Genomic DNA, 19,353 nt, shown 5'->3' with positions numbered 1-19,353 from the left:
AGTCCTGTGAGAATTTTATAGCCTCTATGAGATTCCCCCTCATTCTTCTGAACTCCAGTGAGACCAATCCCAACCTCGTCAATCTCTCCTCATATGACAGTCCCGCCATCCCTGGAATCAGTCTGGTAAACCTTCGCTGCACTCCCTCGAGAGCAAGAACATCCTTCCTCAGAGAAGGAGACCAAAACTGCTCACAATACTCCAAGTGTGGCCTCACCAAGACCCTGTATAATTGCAGCAACACATCCCTGCTTCGATACTCGAAACCTCTCGCAATGAAGGCCAACATACCATTAGCCTTCTTTACCGCCTGCTGCACCTGCATGCTTACCTTCAGCGACTGGTGCACAAGGACACCCAGGTCCCGCTGCACACTCCCCTCTCCCAATTTACGTCCATTCATGTAGTAATCATGGCTAATTCCTAAACATTTAAACTGTCTAATGACTTTTTAAAATGGCTGAAGCCATGTTTGGCTGTGACCCTTGAACAACAGCAGCTAATCTGGTAGTCGCAAAGACATTTGCATCTCATGATCTCTGAGGTGGTTAGAACGATCCCGCGGAATGCAAAGACCAAATTCAAAGGGAATTATACAAAGGCCACCTCCATTTCATTGTCAAAACTGGCTAACCGGAGCCCAGTTGACTGCGAGGACAAAGGACTCTGAAACTCTGGTTGCAAAGTTTAATGGTTGGCACATTACCAATCTCAGGAACCCAGACAAAGGAATATATACCATTTGTAAAAGCCAAAATGGACTCCTGGTGGCGGCCATGGAAGGATTGGCCCCACATCAGGTGGTTCCTGCCTGAGGATTGGTTTTTTAAACTATGATTTCTTCTCCGGTGAGTGATGTCAAAGCGTTACCAGACAAGGAGTGTGTCGAACAAGGGGCATTCTTTGGACCTGAAGGACACGGTGGCGGAGGGAGCTTTGGCATGGTTGTCTGCTTCCGATCCCCCAAATTTAAAAAACAAAGGCGGGCAGTCACTGAAGATTTGGCGAGAGTGACAGAACCCATTGGGGCAGCCCTGGAGAGGGGGGACCAGTGGCCGGAGTCGCAGAATGTGTCAATCCAGAAGATGGAGGTGACGGTTGCTGACCACGAGAATCGGATTGTCCTTTTGGAGGTAATTGTTGATGATGTCAGAGGGGCAAAATAATCTGCAGGCCAAGATTGATAACCTGGAGAACCACTCGAGGCAGCAGAACCTGCAGATTATGGGGCTGCTCGAGGGCACTGAGGGAGTGAGAACCACACAGTACGTTGGTGGTGGGGGGGGGTCTTTGACGGCACTCCTGTTATAAACTGAGCCCATCAGTCATTGAGGAAGAAGTCAAGATCTGGGGAGCTGCCACAGTCAATCGAGGTAGCTCCATCGAGACCTGGATAGGGAAAAGATCCTGAGGTGGACAAAGGAAACGCGGGAATGCAACTGGGACGGCCATACTGTCCGAACCTACCAGGACGTGGGAGTGGAGCTGGAAAAAGGAAGGGCTGGGTTTAACAAGGCCAAGGCTGATCTTTTCAGGAGCAAGATGTGATTTACCATCACGTAGCTGGCTCAACTGTGGCTAACGCAAGGGGCAAGAGAACATTATTTTGATATGCCGGACAAGCGATTAACGTTCTAAAGGAACACGGACTGAGGGACATTGGAAGATTCTGGGTGGTTGACTTATTTCAGTGTGATCAGGGTTGTTGGTACTGGTTTGTTTTTTGCTGTTGTTTTTTTATTTACTCTGTTTTCTGAGTGTATAATTTTGTAATATCTGAAACCCTGCCTGTGCTGACACTGAAGGTTTCTTTATGGATGGAGGGGGTGCGGCGGCCATCTTTGGTGGGCCTGGGAGGGGGCCTGTAGCCCTCCGACCAGCTGAGCTCTCAGAATGTGAGGGGATGAATGGGCCGGTTAAAAGATCTCGGGTGTTGGACCATTTAAACGACAGACATGGTCTTTTTATAGGAGACTCACCTGAGGATTGGGGACCAAACGAGTTGAGGAAAGGGTGAGTGGGACAAGTGTTCCATTCGGGATTGGATATGGAGACAGGGGGAGCCGCCATGTTTATTAATACGAGGGTGGCTTTTTTGGCAACAATCCAGTGGGGGATCTGGAGGAAAGATACGCAATGGTGAGTGGAAGGATCGAGGGGGTTCCTGTAGGGTTAGTGAATGTGTACGCTCCTAACTGGGATGACGTGGAGTTCATTAAGAATGTGTTGACGAGGATACCGGATTTAGATACACATTGGTTGATTATGGGAGGTGGTGATTGGAACTACCTCATCGAATGGAAATGTTCAATGATTCATCAGCCCGGTGACGCTTCCGCCCACATTGGCACAAACTTTAATTTCACTGATTTTGAAAAAGTATAAGGCCAGAGGACTGTGGGTCTTATTGGCCGACATCATTATTAAATGATGATGCGAAGTTGCTGGCTAAGGCGATGGCTCCGTTTCTGAACCCGCCGGCCAAGTACTCGACAAGTCCGGTATTGTAGCCTCGCTAAGAGTTTGGAACCAGTTTAAGCAACATTTCAATCTGGAGGAATTGTCGCTGTGGCTGCCGATATATGGAAATCATAGATTTATTCCAGTGGGATTAGATTTGACGTACAGGGTTTGGGAAGGGGGGGGGGGGGGCGGTATAGAGAGGTTTCGGGATTTGTTTGTAAAAGGTACATTTGCGGAGCTGGAGCAACTGACAGAAATGTTTCAGTTTCCGAGGGGAATGGGTTCCAGTTCTTACAGGTCAGGAGTTTTGTGAGGAAGGAGCTGGCCACGTTTCCGCGGTTACCACCCCCTTGATTGCCGGAAAAGATTGTTTCTGAGGATGAGATAGGAGAGGGTAAGATCTCCGATATTTATGACCAGTTGATGGAGGGGGAGCAGGCCTCGATGGAGGAGATAAAGAAGAAATGGGAGGAAGAGCTGGGTGCTGCATTTGAGGAGGGAGGGTGTGGAGTGAGGCCGTACGTAAGATAAACCCGACCTCCTCAGGGGCGAGATTGAGCTTAATTCAATTCAAAGTAGTGCGCAAAGCACATATGACAAAGAGACATATGAATGGGTTCTTCCTGCAGGTGCAGGACAGATATGAGCGGTGTTCAAGGGAGTTGGTGAACTACACACACATGTTCTGGTCCTGCCCAAAATTGGCGAGATTTTGGGGATAATGTCGGAGATTTTAGGGGTAAAGGTGGCCCCGAGCCCGTGCATGGTGATATTCAGTGTATCGGATGAGCCAGGAGTGCAGGAAGGGAGAGGGGCTGATGGTTTGGACGTTGCCTCCCTGATAGCCCGCAGGGGCGATGCCATGGGTGGGTGACCTGTCGGGATTTCTGTATTTGGAGAAGATTAAGTTAGGGGTTCAGAGGAAGGGTTCTACACAAGGTGGAGACTGGACAGCCCCTTCAAGAGTTGGTAATCATTGGTAGGGGGGGACAGAGAGGGCGGGGTTGTATTGTAGCTGTAAAACGGGGCGTACAGGGCGGTATGGCAGGTTGGCTGGTTAACATCAGAATTGAATAATTCTTAATGACTGTTGTGTTTTGTTTATAAAAAGGAAAATATCCGAAATAAAAAAGTAAAAGCCAAAAATGGAGGTATGAGTCATGTGACATGACCCCCGCCATTTCCCCACGCCCCCAGCTGGTGGAAAAAGAATATTGCCTCGTGGAGCAGCAGAACCCAGTCTGCCATCTATTCCCGTACCTGCGCCCCGAACAGGCGTCGGAATGTGGCGACTAGGGGCTTTTCACATTTGAAGCCTACTTGTGACAATAAGCGATTTTCATTTCATTTACTAACGAGTTCTCACTATTGTCAACACAATGGGGAGTTTATATATCTCCCACCCTGGCAAACTGTTAACCTATTATCTACCTTATGCATTTACATGCAGCTGACTGAGAGACTCCTGACATGTCTCTAATAGCGCTCTGGAAGGAACTGGAGGGAAAGAAATTGAGAATGGTGGTTACTTTCACTGACACTAATAATGTGTGTCAGCCAAGTCCAGCAAGGAATAGTTTGTCCTCTAGTTGTAGCAGATGTCTGCTATCACTTGATGTGCCAAACTTTCTTATTTAGCAACAATGGGCACGATTTCACTCAATGAGAACCACGTTCCATAGCAAGCGCGTTTAGCCTCGTGTTTCCCAGCACTGAGAAATGTCACAAAGTTGAAATGGGAGGTTCAGGGGGGGGGGCATGTGGGGGGGAAAAGAGCAGCCGGGGTCATACACAGCCCCGATTCTGTATTGAGGAGCTCCGCTCGCCGGAACTCCTCAGTGTAGCGAGAGATTAGGACAGCATTTTTAAATGGCATCCCGATCTCTGGGGCCCCCTCCCTGACACCCCCTCCCCGACCCCCCCCCCCCCTCCCCAAGCCCCAACTCCCCGGGGGTCCCTGGGCCCCCAAGCAACCCCCAAACACCTGCATAGTGGACCCTGAGCCCAATCGCCTCTGCGTGGAAAATGCCAGCTTGGCACCTCAGCAGTGCCAACCTGGTACCCTGGCAGTGCCTCTGCCAATGCCAGGGCACTACCCTGCCGAAAGGGCATGCACGTGGGAGCCTCTGATCCCTTGGGAGACCCCCACGAGTGCCATTTGTGGGGACCACTGCCAAACAGCACTCACCCGAGGTCTCTGAGGCGAAAGGACTGAATTTCAAAGCCTCGGGAATCTGCACATTAGAGTGAGACTAACTAAACATCTCACCTTCCCCATGGTGAGATAATGGACACCCCGGATATGTGCCGTGGATTGGATTACGTTGCAAGCCTTTAACCTTTTCCCAAAATAATTGATGAGAGGGAGTGGAGAATCTGGGGATTGGTTAGATTTGAGGCTATTGGCACCACAATGAGAAAAGTGTGTGAAAGCTGTACAGATAGAAAGGGGAGACAGAGCTGGATAGAGTGACGCGCATGAGCAGCACAGCAAGAAGCAGAGATTGCAAAAATAAAGACTGAGCTTAATGACTTCCTCTGCTTCTCGGAATCGTTGGGGGTGCAAAGAAGAAGTCCGGGGGGGGGCAGAAAGTTGAGGTTCAACACATATCGACGGTCTGCTTGTTTGCTGTACAGTAAAATCATTTTTTTTTTTAAACCTAGTCAGGTGCAAAATGCAATTAAAGAATTGGTGATTGGAGGGAGAGCTGCAGGTCTGAGTGAGGAGCACATTTCCATTTGGGCCTCGATACATTAAGTGTGTTTCTCTCTCTCCGGATGCTGTCAGACCTGCTGAGCTTTCCCAGCATTTTGTTTTTATTTCTATTCAGAGTTCCCGCTGGAAATGTCTGGCGCACTGAAGCACTCCAAGTGGGTTGTGTTAAAACTCCTTAAATTAAACACTTCAATTCCACAATAAAACCTGCGCATCACTTGGGCATTAATGTCGCAGTTACTTTCTGCTGACATTGGGACGTGCTGAACAAGTCTCAAATGCACTTGGCTTCAGGCCTCTGCCATGGAAGGCCCAAATTTAGCAGCTAACAAGAATAGGTTGCTGGAATATGTTCGAAAGTAATCATTTCAAAAGCTATTATCACCGAGAAAGCAATTATTACCTTTCCACCGTGCATCATTAATCTTGTTCAGTGTCGCTAAGGTACCCTCATCAATACTTATTACTACTCTTGTGTCTTTTGGTTCAACTAAATCTTGTAAAGTAACCGAGGCGGCCTTTTCTGATGGAACTTGACTTGTTTCATCCAATTCCTTTTCTTGAGTCGGAGGTGTTTCAGTCTTCTGATGTTCGGGCTGCGATTCCTTAAAATAGTGGTAGAAAAACAGGAGCACAGCAGTGGCAAGCTCATAGAGCTGCTGCAAATACTGCCAGAGAGTTAATTTTTCCTCTGGCTCAATGATGACGTCCTCTGATAACCTGTGGTGATTTGTGTCCTGGTTTGCGTAATCGTCATCAATATTTATTATTTCCATTGGTGTTCTGTTTTCATCTTGACTCATGATACTCGCTTCCTCTTTTCCTTGCATTGCCTCTTCTATCCCATAGTTTTCCTCACAGATCCTGACTGCTTTCCCAGCTGATACCTTCACTCAATTATCCTCATCCAAGTTGATTTTGAAAACTGTTCTCTAATTGTAATTTTTGTTTAAATACTATCTTCAGTGCTAATTTGCAAAGCTGGAATAATGCTAAAATGATCTACTTTGATCAATAAAAAGTTTAAAAAACATCCAATGTTTTTAAGGCTTGATCTGTCTGATTGGCTCTCAAGAATCATTAAAAAAAAGTTTTTACATTATTTGTCTGTTTACTGATGTTGTTACTTTATTGTCGCTACTTCCTCAAAACTCCTTGCAATCTTGTGCAACGCCAGATCCGTTAATGAATCATTTTAAAAGTACACATTTACAGAACGTGCTGGAGTTCTAGAATCACAGAATGATGGAATATTACTGAGATTTGAAACAGAACCCAAGTTAATGAAGTAATAAAGTTTCATATTATGAAAACATTCTAGCATGGAATGGCTTCAGAACCTGTGTGTTCCGTACATTCTAACTACTTTCATATGAGTTTTCACCTGATAAAACGCAGCATCCTGATATCCCAGACAGAAACAGGGGCTCATTGTTGTACAAAGTATGAAAGCTGGCACAAAATAGGTTCAGTGTTAAGAAGACAAGCCCAGATTTAGCACAATGTCTTGGTATTAATTATCGCTGATCTGGAGGTGATAAACAGACACCACAGGGTAAGAAATTGGGCTCAGTGGTCTCTGGAGTTTGGACACTTTGGGCGTAATCTAATGGAAATGTTTCTAAGTGTGGCAGCGAGCAGGAACAGCTGCGAGTTCCCTGAAGGCTGACCCAGCGGTGCCGTCTCCAGTATCTAATGTTAATTAGGGACTTAATGGTGCCCCAAAGGGCTTCATGCCCGAAATGAGTCGATTTCGGCGGCGTGAGAGCAGCTGGTTAGTCAGTTTCAGCGGGAGCATTGCGGAAGGAGGGTGCTGGGAGGTAAGTCAACCTTTAAAAGCACTTCTCTTTGCAGGGGCAGGCCAGTCGATTTCGGCGGCGTGAGAGCAGCTGGTTAGTCAGTTTCAGCGGGAGCATTGCGGAAGGAGGGTGCTGGGAGGTAAGTCAACCTTTAAAAGCACTTCTCTTTGCAGGGGCAGGCCAGTCGATTTCGGCGGCGTGAGAGCAGCTGGTTAGTCAGTTTCAGCGGGAGCATTGCGGAAGGAGGGTGCTGGGAGGTAAGTCAACCTTTAAAAGCACTTCTCTTTGCAGGGGCAGGCCAGTCGATTTCGGCGGCGTGAGAGCAGCTGGTTAGTCAGTTTCAGCGGGAGCATTGCGGAAGGAGGGTGCTGGGAGGTAAGTCAACCTTTAAAAGCACTTCTCTTTGCAGGGGCAGGCCAGTCGATTTCGGCAGCGTGAGAGCAGCTGGTTAGTCAGTTTCAGCGGGAGCATTGCGGAAGGAGGGTGCTGGGAGGTAAGTCAACCTTTAAAAGCACTTCTCTTTGCAGGGGCAGGCCAGTCGATTTCGGCGGCGTGAGAGCAGCTGGTTAGTCAGTTTCAGCGGGAGCATTGCGGAAGGAGGGTGCTGGGAGGTAAGTCAACCTTTAAAAGCACTTCTCTTTGCAGGGGCAGGCCAGTCGATTTCGGCGGCGTGAGAGCAGCTGGTTAGTCAGTTTCAGCGGGAGCATTGCGGAAGGAGGGTGCTGGGAGGTAAGTCAACCTTTAAAAGCACTTCTCTTTGCAGGGGCAGGCCAGTCGATTTCGGCAGCGTGAGAGCAGCTGGTTAGTCAGTTTCAGCGGGAGCATTGCGGAAGGAGGGTGCTGGGAGGTAAGTCAACCTTTAAAAGCACTTCTCTTTGCAGGGGCAGGCCAGTCGATTTCGGCGGCGTGAGAGCAGCTGGTTAGTCAGTTTCAGCGGGAGCATTGCGGAAGGAGGGTGCTGGGAGGTAAGTCAACCTTTAAAAGCACTTCTCTTTGCAGGCCAGTCGATTTCGGCAGCGTGAGAGCAGCTGGTGAGTGGTGAGTCAGTTTCAGCGGGAGCTGAGACTTTTTCTCTTTTCTTTAAATTAGTTTTTTAGGCGGGATCAGGAAGTCGACCCGCGGACGTCTGGGAAGACCCTCACCAATAAATTCTGGTGGAGAGGAAACCCGAGACACTACACGTGTAGTGTCTCCCACCCGCCCTCCTCCTCTAACCTAATAATAAAACCCATTGGTCTGAGGTAAGTACCATATTTTTATTATATTATTATTATTTTTTATAAAAATTTAATTTAGTTGTTAGCCAGATCTTGGTAGAAAGTTAGAGGAATGGCAGGGAAGGGAGTACAATGTTCCTCCTGCAGGATGTTTGAGGTGAGGGATGCAGTTAGTGTCCCTGCTGATTTTACCTGCAGGAAGTGCTGCCATCTCCAGCTCCTCCAAGACTGAGTTAGGGAACTGGAGCTGGAGTTGGAAGAACTTCGGATCATTCGGGAGGCAGAAGGGGTCACAGATAGCAGCTTCAGGGAATTAGTTACACCAAAGATTGGAGATAGGTGGGTAACTGTAAGAGGGACTGGGAAAAAACAGTCAGTGCAGGGATCCCCTGCGGTCGTTCCCCTGAGAAACAAGTATACCGCTTTGGATACTTGTGGGGGGGACGACTTACCAGGGGTAAGCCATGGGGTACGGGCCTCTGGCACGGAGTCTGTCCCTGTTGCTCAGAAGGGAAGGGGGGAGAGGAGCAGAGCATTAGTAATTGGGGACTCTATAGTCAGGGGCACAGATAGGAGATTTTGTGGGAGCGTGAGAGACTCACGTTTGGTATGTTGCCTCCCAGGTGCAAGGGTACGTGATGTCTCGGATCGTGTTTTCCGGGTCCTTAGGGGGGAGGGGGAGCAGCCCCAAGTCGTGGTCCACATTGGCACCAACGACATAGGTAGGAAAGGGGACAAGGATGTCAGGCAGGCTTTCAGGGAGCTAGGATGGAAGCTCAGAACTAGAACAAACAGAGTTGTTATCTCTGGGTTGTTGCCCGTGCCACGTGAAAGTGAGATGAGGAATAGGGAGAGAGAGCATTTAAACACGTGGCTACAGGGATGGTGCAGGCGGGAGGGTTTCAGATTTTTGGATAACTGGGGCTCTTTCTGGGGAAGGTGGGACCTCTACAGACAGGATGGTCTACATCTGAACCTGAGGGGCACAAATATCCTGGGGGGGAGATTTGTTAGTGCTCTTTGGGGGGGTTTAAACTAATGCAGCAGGGGCATGGGAACCTGGATTGTAGTTTTAGGGTAAGGGAGAATGAGAGTATAGAGGTCAGGAGCACAGATTTGACGTCGCAGGAGGGGGCCAGCGTTCAGGTAGGTGGTTTGAAGTGTGTCTACTTCAATGCCAGGAGTATACGAAACAAGGTAGGGGAACTGGCAGCGTGGGTTGGTACCTGGGACTTCGATGTTGTGGCCATTTCGGAGACATGGATAGAGCAGGGACAGGAATGGATGTTGCAGGTTCCGGGGTTTAGGTGTTTTAGTAAGCTCAGAGAAGGAGGCAAAAGAGGGGGAGGTGTGGCGCTGCTAGTCAAGAGCAGTATTACGGTGGCGGAGAGGATGCTAGATGGGGACTCTTCTTCCGAGGTAGTATTGGCTGAAGTTAGAAACAGGAAAGGAGAGGTCACCCTGTTGGGAGTTTTTTATAGGCCTCCTAATAGTTCTAGGGATGTAGAGGAAAGGATGGCGAAGATGATTCTGGATATGAGCGAAAGTAACAGGGTAGTTATTATGGGAGACTTTAACTTTCCAAATATTGACTGGAAAAGATATAGTTCGAGTACAATAGATGGGTCGTTTTTTGTACAGTGTGTGCAGGAGGGTTTCCTGAAACAATATGTTGACAGGCCAACAAGAGGCGAGGCCACGTTGGATTTGGTTTTGGGTAATGAACCAGGCCAGGTGTTGGATTTGGAGGTAGGAGAGCACTTTGGGGACAGTGACCACAATTCGGTGACGTTTACGTTAATGATGGAAAGGGATAAGTATACACCGCAGGGCAAGAGTTATAGCTGGGGGAAGGGCAATTATGATGCCATTAGACGTGACTTGGGGGGGATAAGGTGGAGAAGTAGGCTGCAAGTGTTGGGCACACTGGATAAGTGGGGCTTGTTCAAGGATCAGCTACTGCGTGTTCTTGATAAGTATGTACCGGTCAGACAGGGAGGAAGGCGTCGAGCGAGGGAACCGTGGTTTACCAAGGAAGTGGAATCTCTTGTTAAGAGGAAGAAGGAGGCCTATGTGAAGATGAAGTGTGAAGTTTCGGTTGGGGCGATGGATAGTTACAAGGTAGCGAGGAAGGATCTAAAGAGAGAGCTAAGACGAGCAAGGAGGGGACATGAGAAGTATTTGGCAGGAAGGATCAAGGAAAACCCAAAAGCTTTCTATAGGTATGTCAGGAATAAGCAAATGACTAGGGAAAGAGTAGGACCAGTCAAGGACAGGGATGGGAAATTGTGTGTGGAGTCTGAAGAGATAGGCGAGATACTAAATGAATATTTTTCGTCAGTATTCACTCAGGAAAAAGATAATGTTGTGGAGGAGAATGCTGAGCCCCAGGCTAATAGAATAGATGGCATTGAGGTACGTAGGGAAGAGGTGTTGGCAATTCTGGACAGGCTGAAAATAGATAAGTCCCCGGGACCTGATGGGATTTATCCTAGGATTCTATGGGAGGCCAGGGAAGAGATTGCTGGACCTTTGGCTTTGATTTTTATGTCATCATTGGCTACAGGAATAGTGCCAGAGGACTGGAGGACAGCAAATGTGGTCCCTTTGTTCAAAAAGGGGAGCAGAGACAACCCCGGCAACTATAGACCGGTGAGCCTCACGTCTGTAGTGGGTAAAGTCTTGGAGGGGATTATAAGAGACAAGATTTATAATCATCTAGATAGGAATAATATGATCAGGGATAGTCAGCATGGCTTTATGAAGGGTAGGTCATGCCTCACAAACCTTATTGAGTTCTTTGAGAAGGTGACTGAACAGGTAGACGAGGGTAGAGCAGTTGATGTGGTGTATATGGATTTCAGCAAAGCGTTTGATAAGGTTCCCCACGGTAGGCTATTGCAAAAAATACGGAGGCTGGGGATTGAGGGTGATTTAGAGATGTGGATCAGAAATTGGCTAGCTGAAAGAAGACAGAGGGTGGTGGTTGATGGGAAATGTTCAGAATGGAGTACAGTCACAAGTGGAGTACCACAAGGATCTGTTCTGGGGCCGTTGCTGTTTGTCATTTTTATCAATGACCTAGAGGAAGGCACAGAAGGGTGGGTGAGTAAATTTGCAGATGATACTAAAGTCGGTGGTGTTGTCGATAGTGTGGAAGGATGTAGCAGGTTACAGAGGGATATAGATAAGCTGCAGAGCTGGGCTGAGAGGTGGCAAATGGAGTTTAATGTAGAGAAGTGTGAAGTGATTCACTTTGGAAGGAATAACAGGAATGCGGAATATTTGGCTAATGGTAAAGTTCTTGAAAGTGTGGCTGAGCAGAGGGATCTAGGTGTCCATGTACATAGATCCCTGAAAGTTGCCACCCAGGTTGATAGGGTTGTGAAGAAGGCCTATGGAGTGTTGGCCTTTATTGGTAGAGGGATTGAGTTCCGGAGTCGGGAGGTCATGTTGCAGCTGTACAGAACTCTGGTCCGGCCGCATTTGGAGTATTGCGTACAGTTCTGGTCACCGCATTATAGGAAGGATGTGGAGGCTTTGGAGCGGGTGCAGAGGAGATTTACCAGGATGTTGCCTGGTATGGAGGGAAAATCTTATGAGGAAAGGCTGACGGACTTGAGGTTGTTTTCGTTGGAGAGAAGAAGGTTAAGAGGAGACTTAATAGAGGCATACAAAATGATCAGGGGGTTGGATAGGGTGGACAGTGAGAGCCTTCTCCCGCGGATGGATATGGCTGGCACGAGGGGACATAACTTTAAACTGAGGGGTAATAGATATAGGACAGAGGTCAGAGGTAGGTTCTTTACGCAAAGAGTAGTGAGGCCGTGGAATGCCCTACCTGCTACAGTAGTGAACTCGCCAACATTGAGGGCATTTAAAAGTTTATTGGATAAACATATGGATGATAATGGCATAGTGTAGGTTAGATGGCTTTTGTTTCGGTGCAACATCGTGGGCCGAAGGGCCTGTACTGCGCTGTATTGTTCTATGTTCTATGTTCTATGACTGTCTCGCCAGCTGATTAGCCGGGACCGTGTCCGGGAGCTCTCCGCTAACGAGGGGGAGCAGCTCCTAAACCGATCCTGCAGAGCAAACCCCGCACACAGCCATGTCACCGCACAGACCAGCTCCGCGATTCGGAGACGTCGACCTGGCCAGACTGCTGGACGCGGTGCAGTCCACACTGAATATCCTGTTCTCTCGAGAGGGTCGGAGGGTCAGCCACAGGGCAGCCAGTGCCACCTGGGAGGAAGTGGTAGCGGTGGTCAGCTCAGGGAGTGTCACCAGGATGATCGGCACCCAGTGCCGTAAGAAGCGAAACAATCTCCACCGGGCCACACGGGTGAGGTGGCATCGGCTCCCTGGCACTGGTCCCGCCTGCCAGCCCACCCCTCCCCCTCCTTGTGATACATGAAATGTGCGGCTGACAATTGTTATGGGCCAGGGTTTAGAGAACCCCAAAGTGTATTATGGAGTTCACCTGACCCACAACTTTTAATAGATTGTGGTGTGGGGAGCACACGGCCCACTCTACAGGTGTGGAACAGCAGGAATGGAAAAGTATTTTTTTAAAGCAAAACAATGTTTATTCTATGAACTCAAGTTAACCTTTTTAAAACATAGTGAACATCTTAGCAACCATTAATTCAAATACAACCCCCAAAGAATACAATATGAAGTAACCTTTTAAGCTTTCCTTTTAACATCCATAAGACTTAAAAACATAACCTTTAACAGAAGCACATCAGGTTAAAGTCACTACTGAGAGCAGTTATTAGTTTTAAATCACCAAAGGATTGATTTACAGTTTTTAGATTACAGAGAGAGAGACTAATACCCCTTTCTGGCTGTGACTGCAGCTATCCAGCTCTGAAAAAGAAACCAAAACAGACCCTGCAGCAAACAGCCTAAAACGAAAGTAAAAGGCTGATAGTCAGCCCAGCTCCACCCACACTCTGACATCACTGATAATCACCCATTTCTTAAAGGTACATAGAACATAGAACATAGAAAAATACAGCACAGAACAGGCCCTTTGGCCCACGATGTTGTGCCGAACCTTTGTCCTAGAGTAATCATAGATTATCATTGAATTTACAGTGCAGAAGGAGGCCATTCGGCCCATTGAGTCTGCACCGGCTCTTGGAAAGGGCACCCTACCCAAAGTCAACACCTCCACCCAACACTAAGGGCAATTTTGGACACTAAGGGCAATTTATCATGGCCAATCCACCTAACCTGCACATCTTTGGACTGTGGGAGGAAACCGGAGCACCCGGAGGAAACCCACGCGGAGAACGTGCAGACTCCGCACAGACAGTGGCCCAAGCCGGAATCAAACCTGGGACCCTGGAGCTGTGAAGCAATTGCGTTATCCACAATGCTACCGTGCTGCTCTTAAGAACAAATAAATCTACACTATATAATTTTACCGTAATCCATGTATCTATCCAATAGCTGCTTGAAGGTCCCTAATGTTTCCGACTCAACTACTTCCACAGGCAGTGCATTCCATGCCCCCACTACTCTCTGGGTAAAGAACCTACCTCTGACATCCCCCCTATATCTTCCACCATTCACCTTAAATTTATGTCCCCTTGTAATGGTTTGTTCCACCCGGGGAAAAATTATCTGACTGTCGACTCTATCTATTCCCCTGATCATCTTATAAACCTCTATCAAGTCGCCCCTCATCCTTCTCCGCTCTAATGAGAAAAGGCCTAGCACCCTCAACCTTTCCTCGTAAAACCTACTCTCCATTCCAGGCAACATCCTGGTAAATCTCCTTTGCACCTTTTCCAAAGCTTCCACGTCCTTCCTAAAATGAGGCGACCAGAACTGTACACAGTACTCCAAATGTGGCCTTACCAAAGTTTTGTACAGCTGCATCATCACCTCACGGCTCTTAAATTCAATCCCTCTGTTAATGAACGCTCGCACACCATAGGCCTTCTTCACAGCTCTATCCACTTGAGTGGCAACTTTCAAAGATGTATGAACATAGACCCCAAGATCTCTCTGCTCCTCCACATTGCCAAGAACTCTACCGTTAACCCTGTATTCCGCATTCATATTTGTCCTTCCAAAATGGACAACCTCACACTTTTCAGGGTTAAACTCCATCTGCCACTTCTCAGCCCAGCTCTGCATCCTATCTATGTCTCTTTGCAGCCGACAACAGCCCTCCTCACTATCCACAACTCGACCAATCTTCGTATCATCTGCAAATTTACTGACCCACCCTTCAACTCCCTCATCTAAGTCATTAATGAAAATCACAAACAGCAGAGGACCCAGTACTGATCCCTGCGGTACGCCACTGGTAACTGGGATCAAGGCTGAATATTTGCCATCCACCACCACTCTCTGACTTCTATCGGTTAGCCAGTTTGTTATCCAACTGGCCAAATTTCCCACTATCCCATGCCTCCTTACTTTCTGCAGAAGCCTACCATGGGGAACCTTATCAAATGCCTTACTAAAATCCATGTACACTACATCCACTGCTTTACCTTCATCCACATGCTTGGTCACCTCCCCAAAGAATTCAATAAAACTTGTAAGGCAAGACCTACCCCCCACAAATCCGTGCTGACTATCCCTAATCAAGCAGTGTCTTTCCAGATGCTCAGAAATCCTATCCTTCAGTACCCTTTCCATTACTTTGCCTACCACCGAAGTAAGACTAACTGGCCTGTGTGGTAGTATGCATTAGGGGTCATGTGGGACTGTGAAGCCGTGATGTCATTGGCTGACAGATCCCGGGTCCTGGTTGGCTGTTGATCTCTAGCTCCGCCCTGAAGGCGGAGTATAAGAACCAGGAGTTCTCCCCCGCAGGCCAGTCTGTTGCTGAACTGCGGGGGACAAGTCACGCTTAATAAAGCCTCATCGACTTCATCTCTATTCGTCTCTCGTGAGTCTTTGTGCGCTACAGCCTGTAATTCCCAGGGTTATCCCTCGTCCCTTTTTTGAACAGGGGCACGGCATTCACCACTCTCCAATCCCCTGGTACCACCCCTGTTGACAGTGAGGACGAAAAGATCATTGCCAACGGCTCTGCAATTTCATCTCTTGCTTCCCATAGAAAGGTACGTGACACAATGCCCTTTCTCTGTCCCTGCAGGAGAAGTTGCCCCATAACAGATGGGGAAGGGCCCAGGCGGGCAGTGAGGTGCCGGTCACCAGAGTTCTCATCGTCTCCGAGGAACGGGCCCTGGAGATTGCGGGATGGCCGAGGTCACAGCAAGGTGAGTATCCATCGCCCACCACCCAGCTAACCTGTCACATGTGTGTTCATGTCAGACATAATGATCCCTCCCTCCCACTCACCACATGTCTATTCTCCCGCAGGATTCCCATCTGATGGTGCTGGGATGGCTGGCTGTCTGAGGGGAGAGCTCCGAGGATGCCACTGTCGAGGTGTCACAGCTGCCAACCCCACCCTCCACTGGCGCGGAGACACACACCTCGGTGGGGGAATGTAGTGGACAATCTGGTGACCACCACACAGCTGCTGATGCACACCTGGCGGAGGCAGGAATGTCCAGTCGGAGGGCAGCTGGATCCCAGGACCCAGCTGGGTCCCAGTCAGTTGCTGAGCCTCTGGACCAGGGTTACCCAGAGCTGATACACCCAATAGGGGGCAGCCGTGAGCGGGTTGTCAGTGGCTCCGTGGCTGATTGGAGGAGTCCCAAAAGCTGCGGGCTCAGGAGATGGCACGGCAATGTGTGGCACAGAGGAAAACACGTCTAGGATGGTGACCGCAGTGGAGAGGCAGGAGTACGACGTCAGCACCACGGGTGTTGTTCAGTCAGTGGCTGAGGGCCTTGACAGCATGTGGCAGTCACTGGGGACTGTGTCTCTGACGCAGGTGGACCTTCCCGAAGCACTGTAGACAATATCCCAGTCTCAGGGGCATGTCCCAGAGGCAGGCAGACACTGGCAAGGTGCTGCGGAGTGTGACCTGGTCACAGAGGGGCATCGCTGAGGGCAGACACCATGGTGCAGACAATGGGGAGCCGCCAGGGCTGGAAGAACAGGGCCTTTGGAGCTCAATCCAGCTGCCCCTCCATCCCAACGGGACCCTCCAGGCACCAACCAGGAGGAGGGAGCGCTGGAGGATGACCCGGGACCACCCACCGAGTAGTCGACGGTGGTCCCGAGCGCTTCCCACCCCCCCCCCCCCCAGACAACGGCACACCTTGCAGGTGATTGCATGGCACACCGTGAAGCCTCCGTCATGTCATATGGACAGCGGGCCAGGCTACACGCCCTTCCCCTGTTCGCCCTCTGCCCCCGGGCAGGGTGGTCCTAGATCTGACAGTGTCCCACCCACGGCATATCCCGTGCAGGTGATGGGTGAGAGCGCTGTCAGCAGACAGACAGGAGGGCCTCCCTGGGCATGCCGGACCCACGGTGGGGGTGGGACAGACAGGCAGCAGGTGAAGTCGCCCCTGGTACGGGTATACACAATCCGGGGCGGAGGGTGTCGAGCCCCTCGCCCTGCCCCAACCCCCCCCCCAACACAGGGGCATCCCTCCACCGGTGGCACACCCCCCCCCCCCCCCCACAAAACCGCACTCACCCCCCCCCCACCTCCTAGAGCCTCTCGCGCCCCCCCCGGCTAACCACCCATTTTCCAAACTGGCTACGCACCTCCTCCGATGCCGTTGGGCCAGCTTCGGGTTTTTAAATAGGTTTGCTAAACGGTACCGCGTGTCCGCTCGCTGAGCAGCCGGTTAGATCACGGTACCGCGTGTCCGCTCGCTGAGCAGCCGGTTAGATCACGGTACCGCGTGTCCGCTCGCTGAGCAGTCGGTTAGATCACGGTACCGCGTGTTCGCTCCCTGAGGAGCCGGTTAGATCACGGTACCGCGTGTCCGCTCACTGAGCAGTCGGTTAGATCACGGTACCGCGTGTCCGCTCGCTGAGCAGCCGGTTAGATCACGGTACCGCGTGTCCGCTCGCTGAGGAGCCGGTTAGATCACGGACCGCATGTCCGCTCGCTGAGCAGCCGGTTAGATCACGGTACCGCGTGTCCGCTCGCTGAGCAGCCGGTTAGATCACGGACCGCGTGTCCGCTCGCTGAGCAGCCGGTTAGATCACGGACCGCGTGTCCGCTCGCTGAGGAGCCGGTTAGATCACGGACCGCGTGTCTGCTCGCTGAGGAGCCGGTTAGATCACGGACCGCGTGTCTGCTCGCTGAGGAGCCGGTTAGATCACGGACCGCGTGTCTGCTCGCTGAGGAGCCGGTTAGATCACGGACCGCGTGTCTGCTCGCTGAGGAGCCGGTTAGATCACGGACCGCGTGTCCGCTCGCTGAGCAGCCGGTTAGATCACGGTACCGCGTGTCCGCTCGCTGAGCAGCCGGTTAGATCACGGTACCGCGTGTCCGCTCGCTGAGCAGCCGGTTAGATCACGGTACCGCGTGTCCGCTCGCTGAGCAGTCGGTTAGATCACGGTACCGCGTGTTCGCTCCCTGAGGAGCCGGTTAGATCACGGTACCGCGTGTCCGCTCACTGAGCAGTCGGTTAGATCACGGTACCGCGTGTCCGCTCGCTGAGCAGCCGGTTAGATCACGGTACCGCGTGTCCGCTCGCTGAGGAGTCGGTTAGATCACGGACCGCGTGTCCGCTCGCTGAGGAGCCGGTTAGATCACGGGATGCCTTTAGATAAGGGGGTCCGTCCCGTTAATGAGATGGAGATTGGCCTTAATTGGTGATTAGCAGTGGTTAGCACTGGGACTGCGGTGATGAGGTCCCAGGTTCGGTCCCGGCTCTGGGTCACTGTCCGTGTGGAGTTTGCACATTCTCCCGGTGTTTGCGTGGGTTTCGCCCCCACAACACAAAGATGTGCAGGGTAGGTGGATTGGCCGCGCTAAATTGGAGAACAAAATTGGGTACTTTAAATTTATAAAGAAAACATTTGTAATTGGTGCCTTTGGTTTCTCAGCTCGGTGCGGCAGAACCCAGGCCTTGCCCAATCGGCGCCTGGCGCACTTCCTGATTTCGGACTCTCACACGATCGAACCCGCCCTCTCTTATTCGTGCCAAGCCGTTAGATCGCGCCCGGGGATTTTAGCAGCCCTTTGGGGACAGGCTGGGAGTGGGTAAGGCTGATGAAATGCCATTGAAAGGTGCTGGGGAGCTGGGAGAGGGGTGGGGGTGGGTTGTGGTGGTGCGGGGGGGTTGTTGTGGTGCGGGGGGGGGGGGGGTGTTCTTGGTGCCTTCCAGTTCCCACTTTACCAACAGTGTGTACGGGGCAGAGAGCCTGGAGACCAACTGATACACTCAGTGGACAAATAAAGGCCTGGGGCGGGATTCTCCCAACGGGAGTCTCAGTGCCGACGCCGGTGTGTTTTACTCTGGCATCGATGCCCATTCCCAGACCCCATTTTGGGGCCTCTGTGGGGCCGGCAGGGGTGTGGTGCGATTTGCGGGGGCGGGGTCGCGGCGCGGCGCGCGTGAAAGACGCGGCGCCTTGGGTCCCGGGCATGCGCAGTTGCCGTCTTCCCCCAGGCCGCCCCGCACAACAATGGCGCAGGGATATAACATTGCCGGCGGAGGAAAGGAGGCCCGCCGACAGAGAGGCCGGCCCGCCGATCGGTGGGCCCCGATCGCGGGCCAGGCCACATCGGAGGCCCCACCCCCCCGGGGTCAGAACCCCCTCCCTCCCCACAGGCCGCCCCCGGACCCTTCCAGGCCGAGTTTCCGCCGGCTAACAGCAGGTGTGGATGGTGCCGGTGGGACTCGGCGTTTTTACGACGGCCGCTCGGCCCATCCCGGGCCAAGAATCGGCGGGCCGGTCGCGTAGAGCGGCCCCCGACCGGCAGCGCGGCAACCACGGTGACGCCAATGGCGCCGTTTCTCCGCTCTGCGCTGGGGCGACGTGACGCAATTCGCGACAGGCGTGGGGATTCCCGCCCCCTGGCTTAAAGGATTGTGGGCTAGATTCTCCGGGCGAAATCGAGCCCACCGCTGGTCCGGCGATTCTCCGGGACCCGAGAATTGGCGTGATCGTGGAGTACTCCACGTGGCTGGGGGCCCATTGACAGAGGCCCGCCTCCGCTCTCGACCAGCCGAGTTCCCAACAGTGTGGTTCTAACCTAGTATTGCTGGTCGGGATGCTCGTGTGGCAGCTGCGGACTCTGTCCTTG

At 51.2% G+C, this 19,353-nt stretch overlaps 1 protein-coding gene across 5 annotated transcripts in view; it reads right to left on the bottom strand.

Annotated features, from left to right (window-relative positions):
• tmc5 (transmembrane channel like 5) overlaps positions 1-19,353 on the bottom strand; it is a 266,568-nt gene that overhangs the window by 178,056 nt on the left and 69,159 nt on the right. The window lies entirely within an intron of this gene.

This window comes from Scyliorhinus torazame, chromosome 17 (genome assembly GCF_047496885.1).
Source record: "Scyliorhinus torazame isolate Kashiwa2021f chromosome 17, sScyTor2.1, whole genome shotgun sequence".
NCBI lineage: Eukaryota > Metazoa > Chordata > Chondrichthyes > Carcharhiniformes > Scyliorhinidae > Scyliorhinus > Scyliorhinus torazame.
The sequence above is the reverse complement of the archived record's forward strand: the minus strand, read 5'-3'. Positions and strand labels throughout refer to the sequence as shown.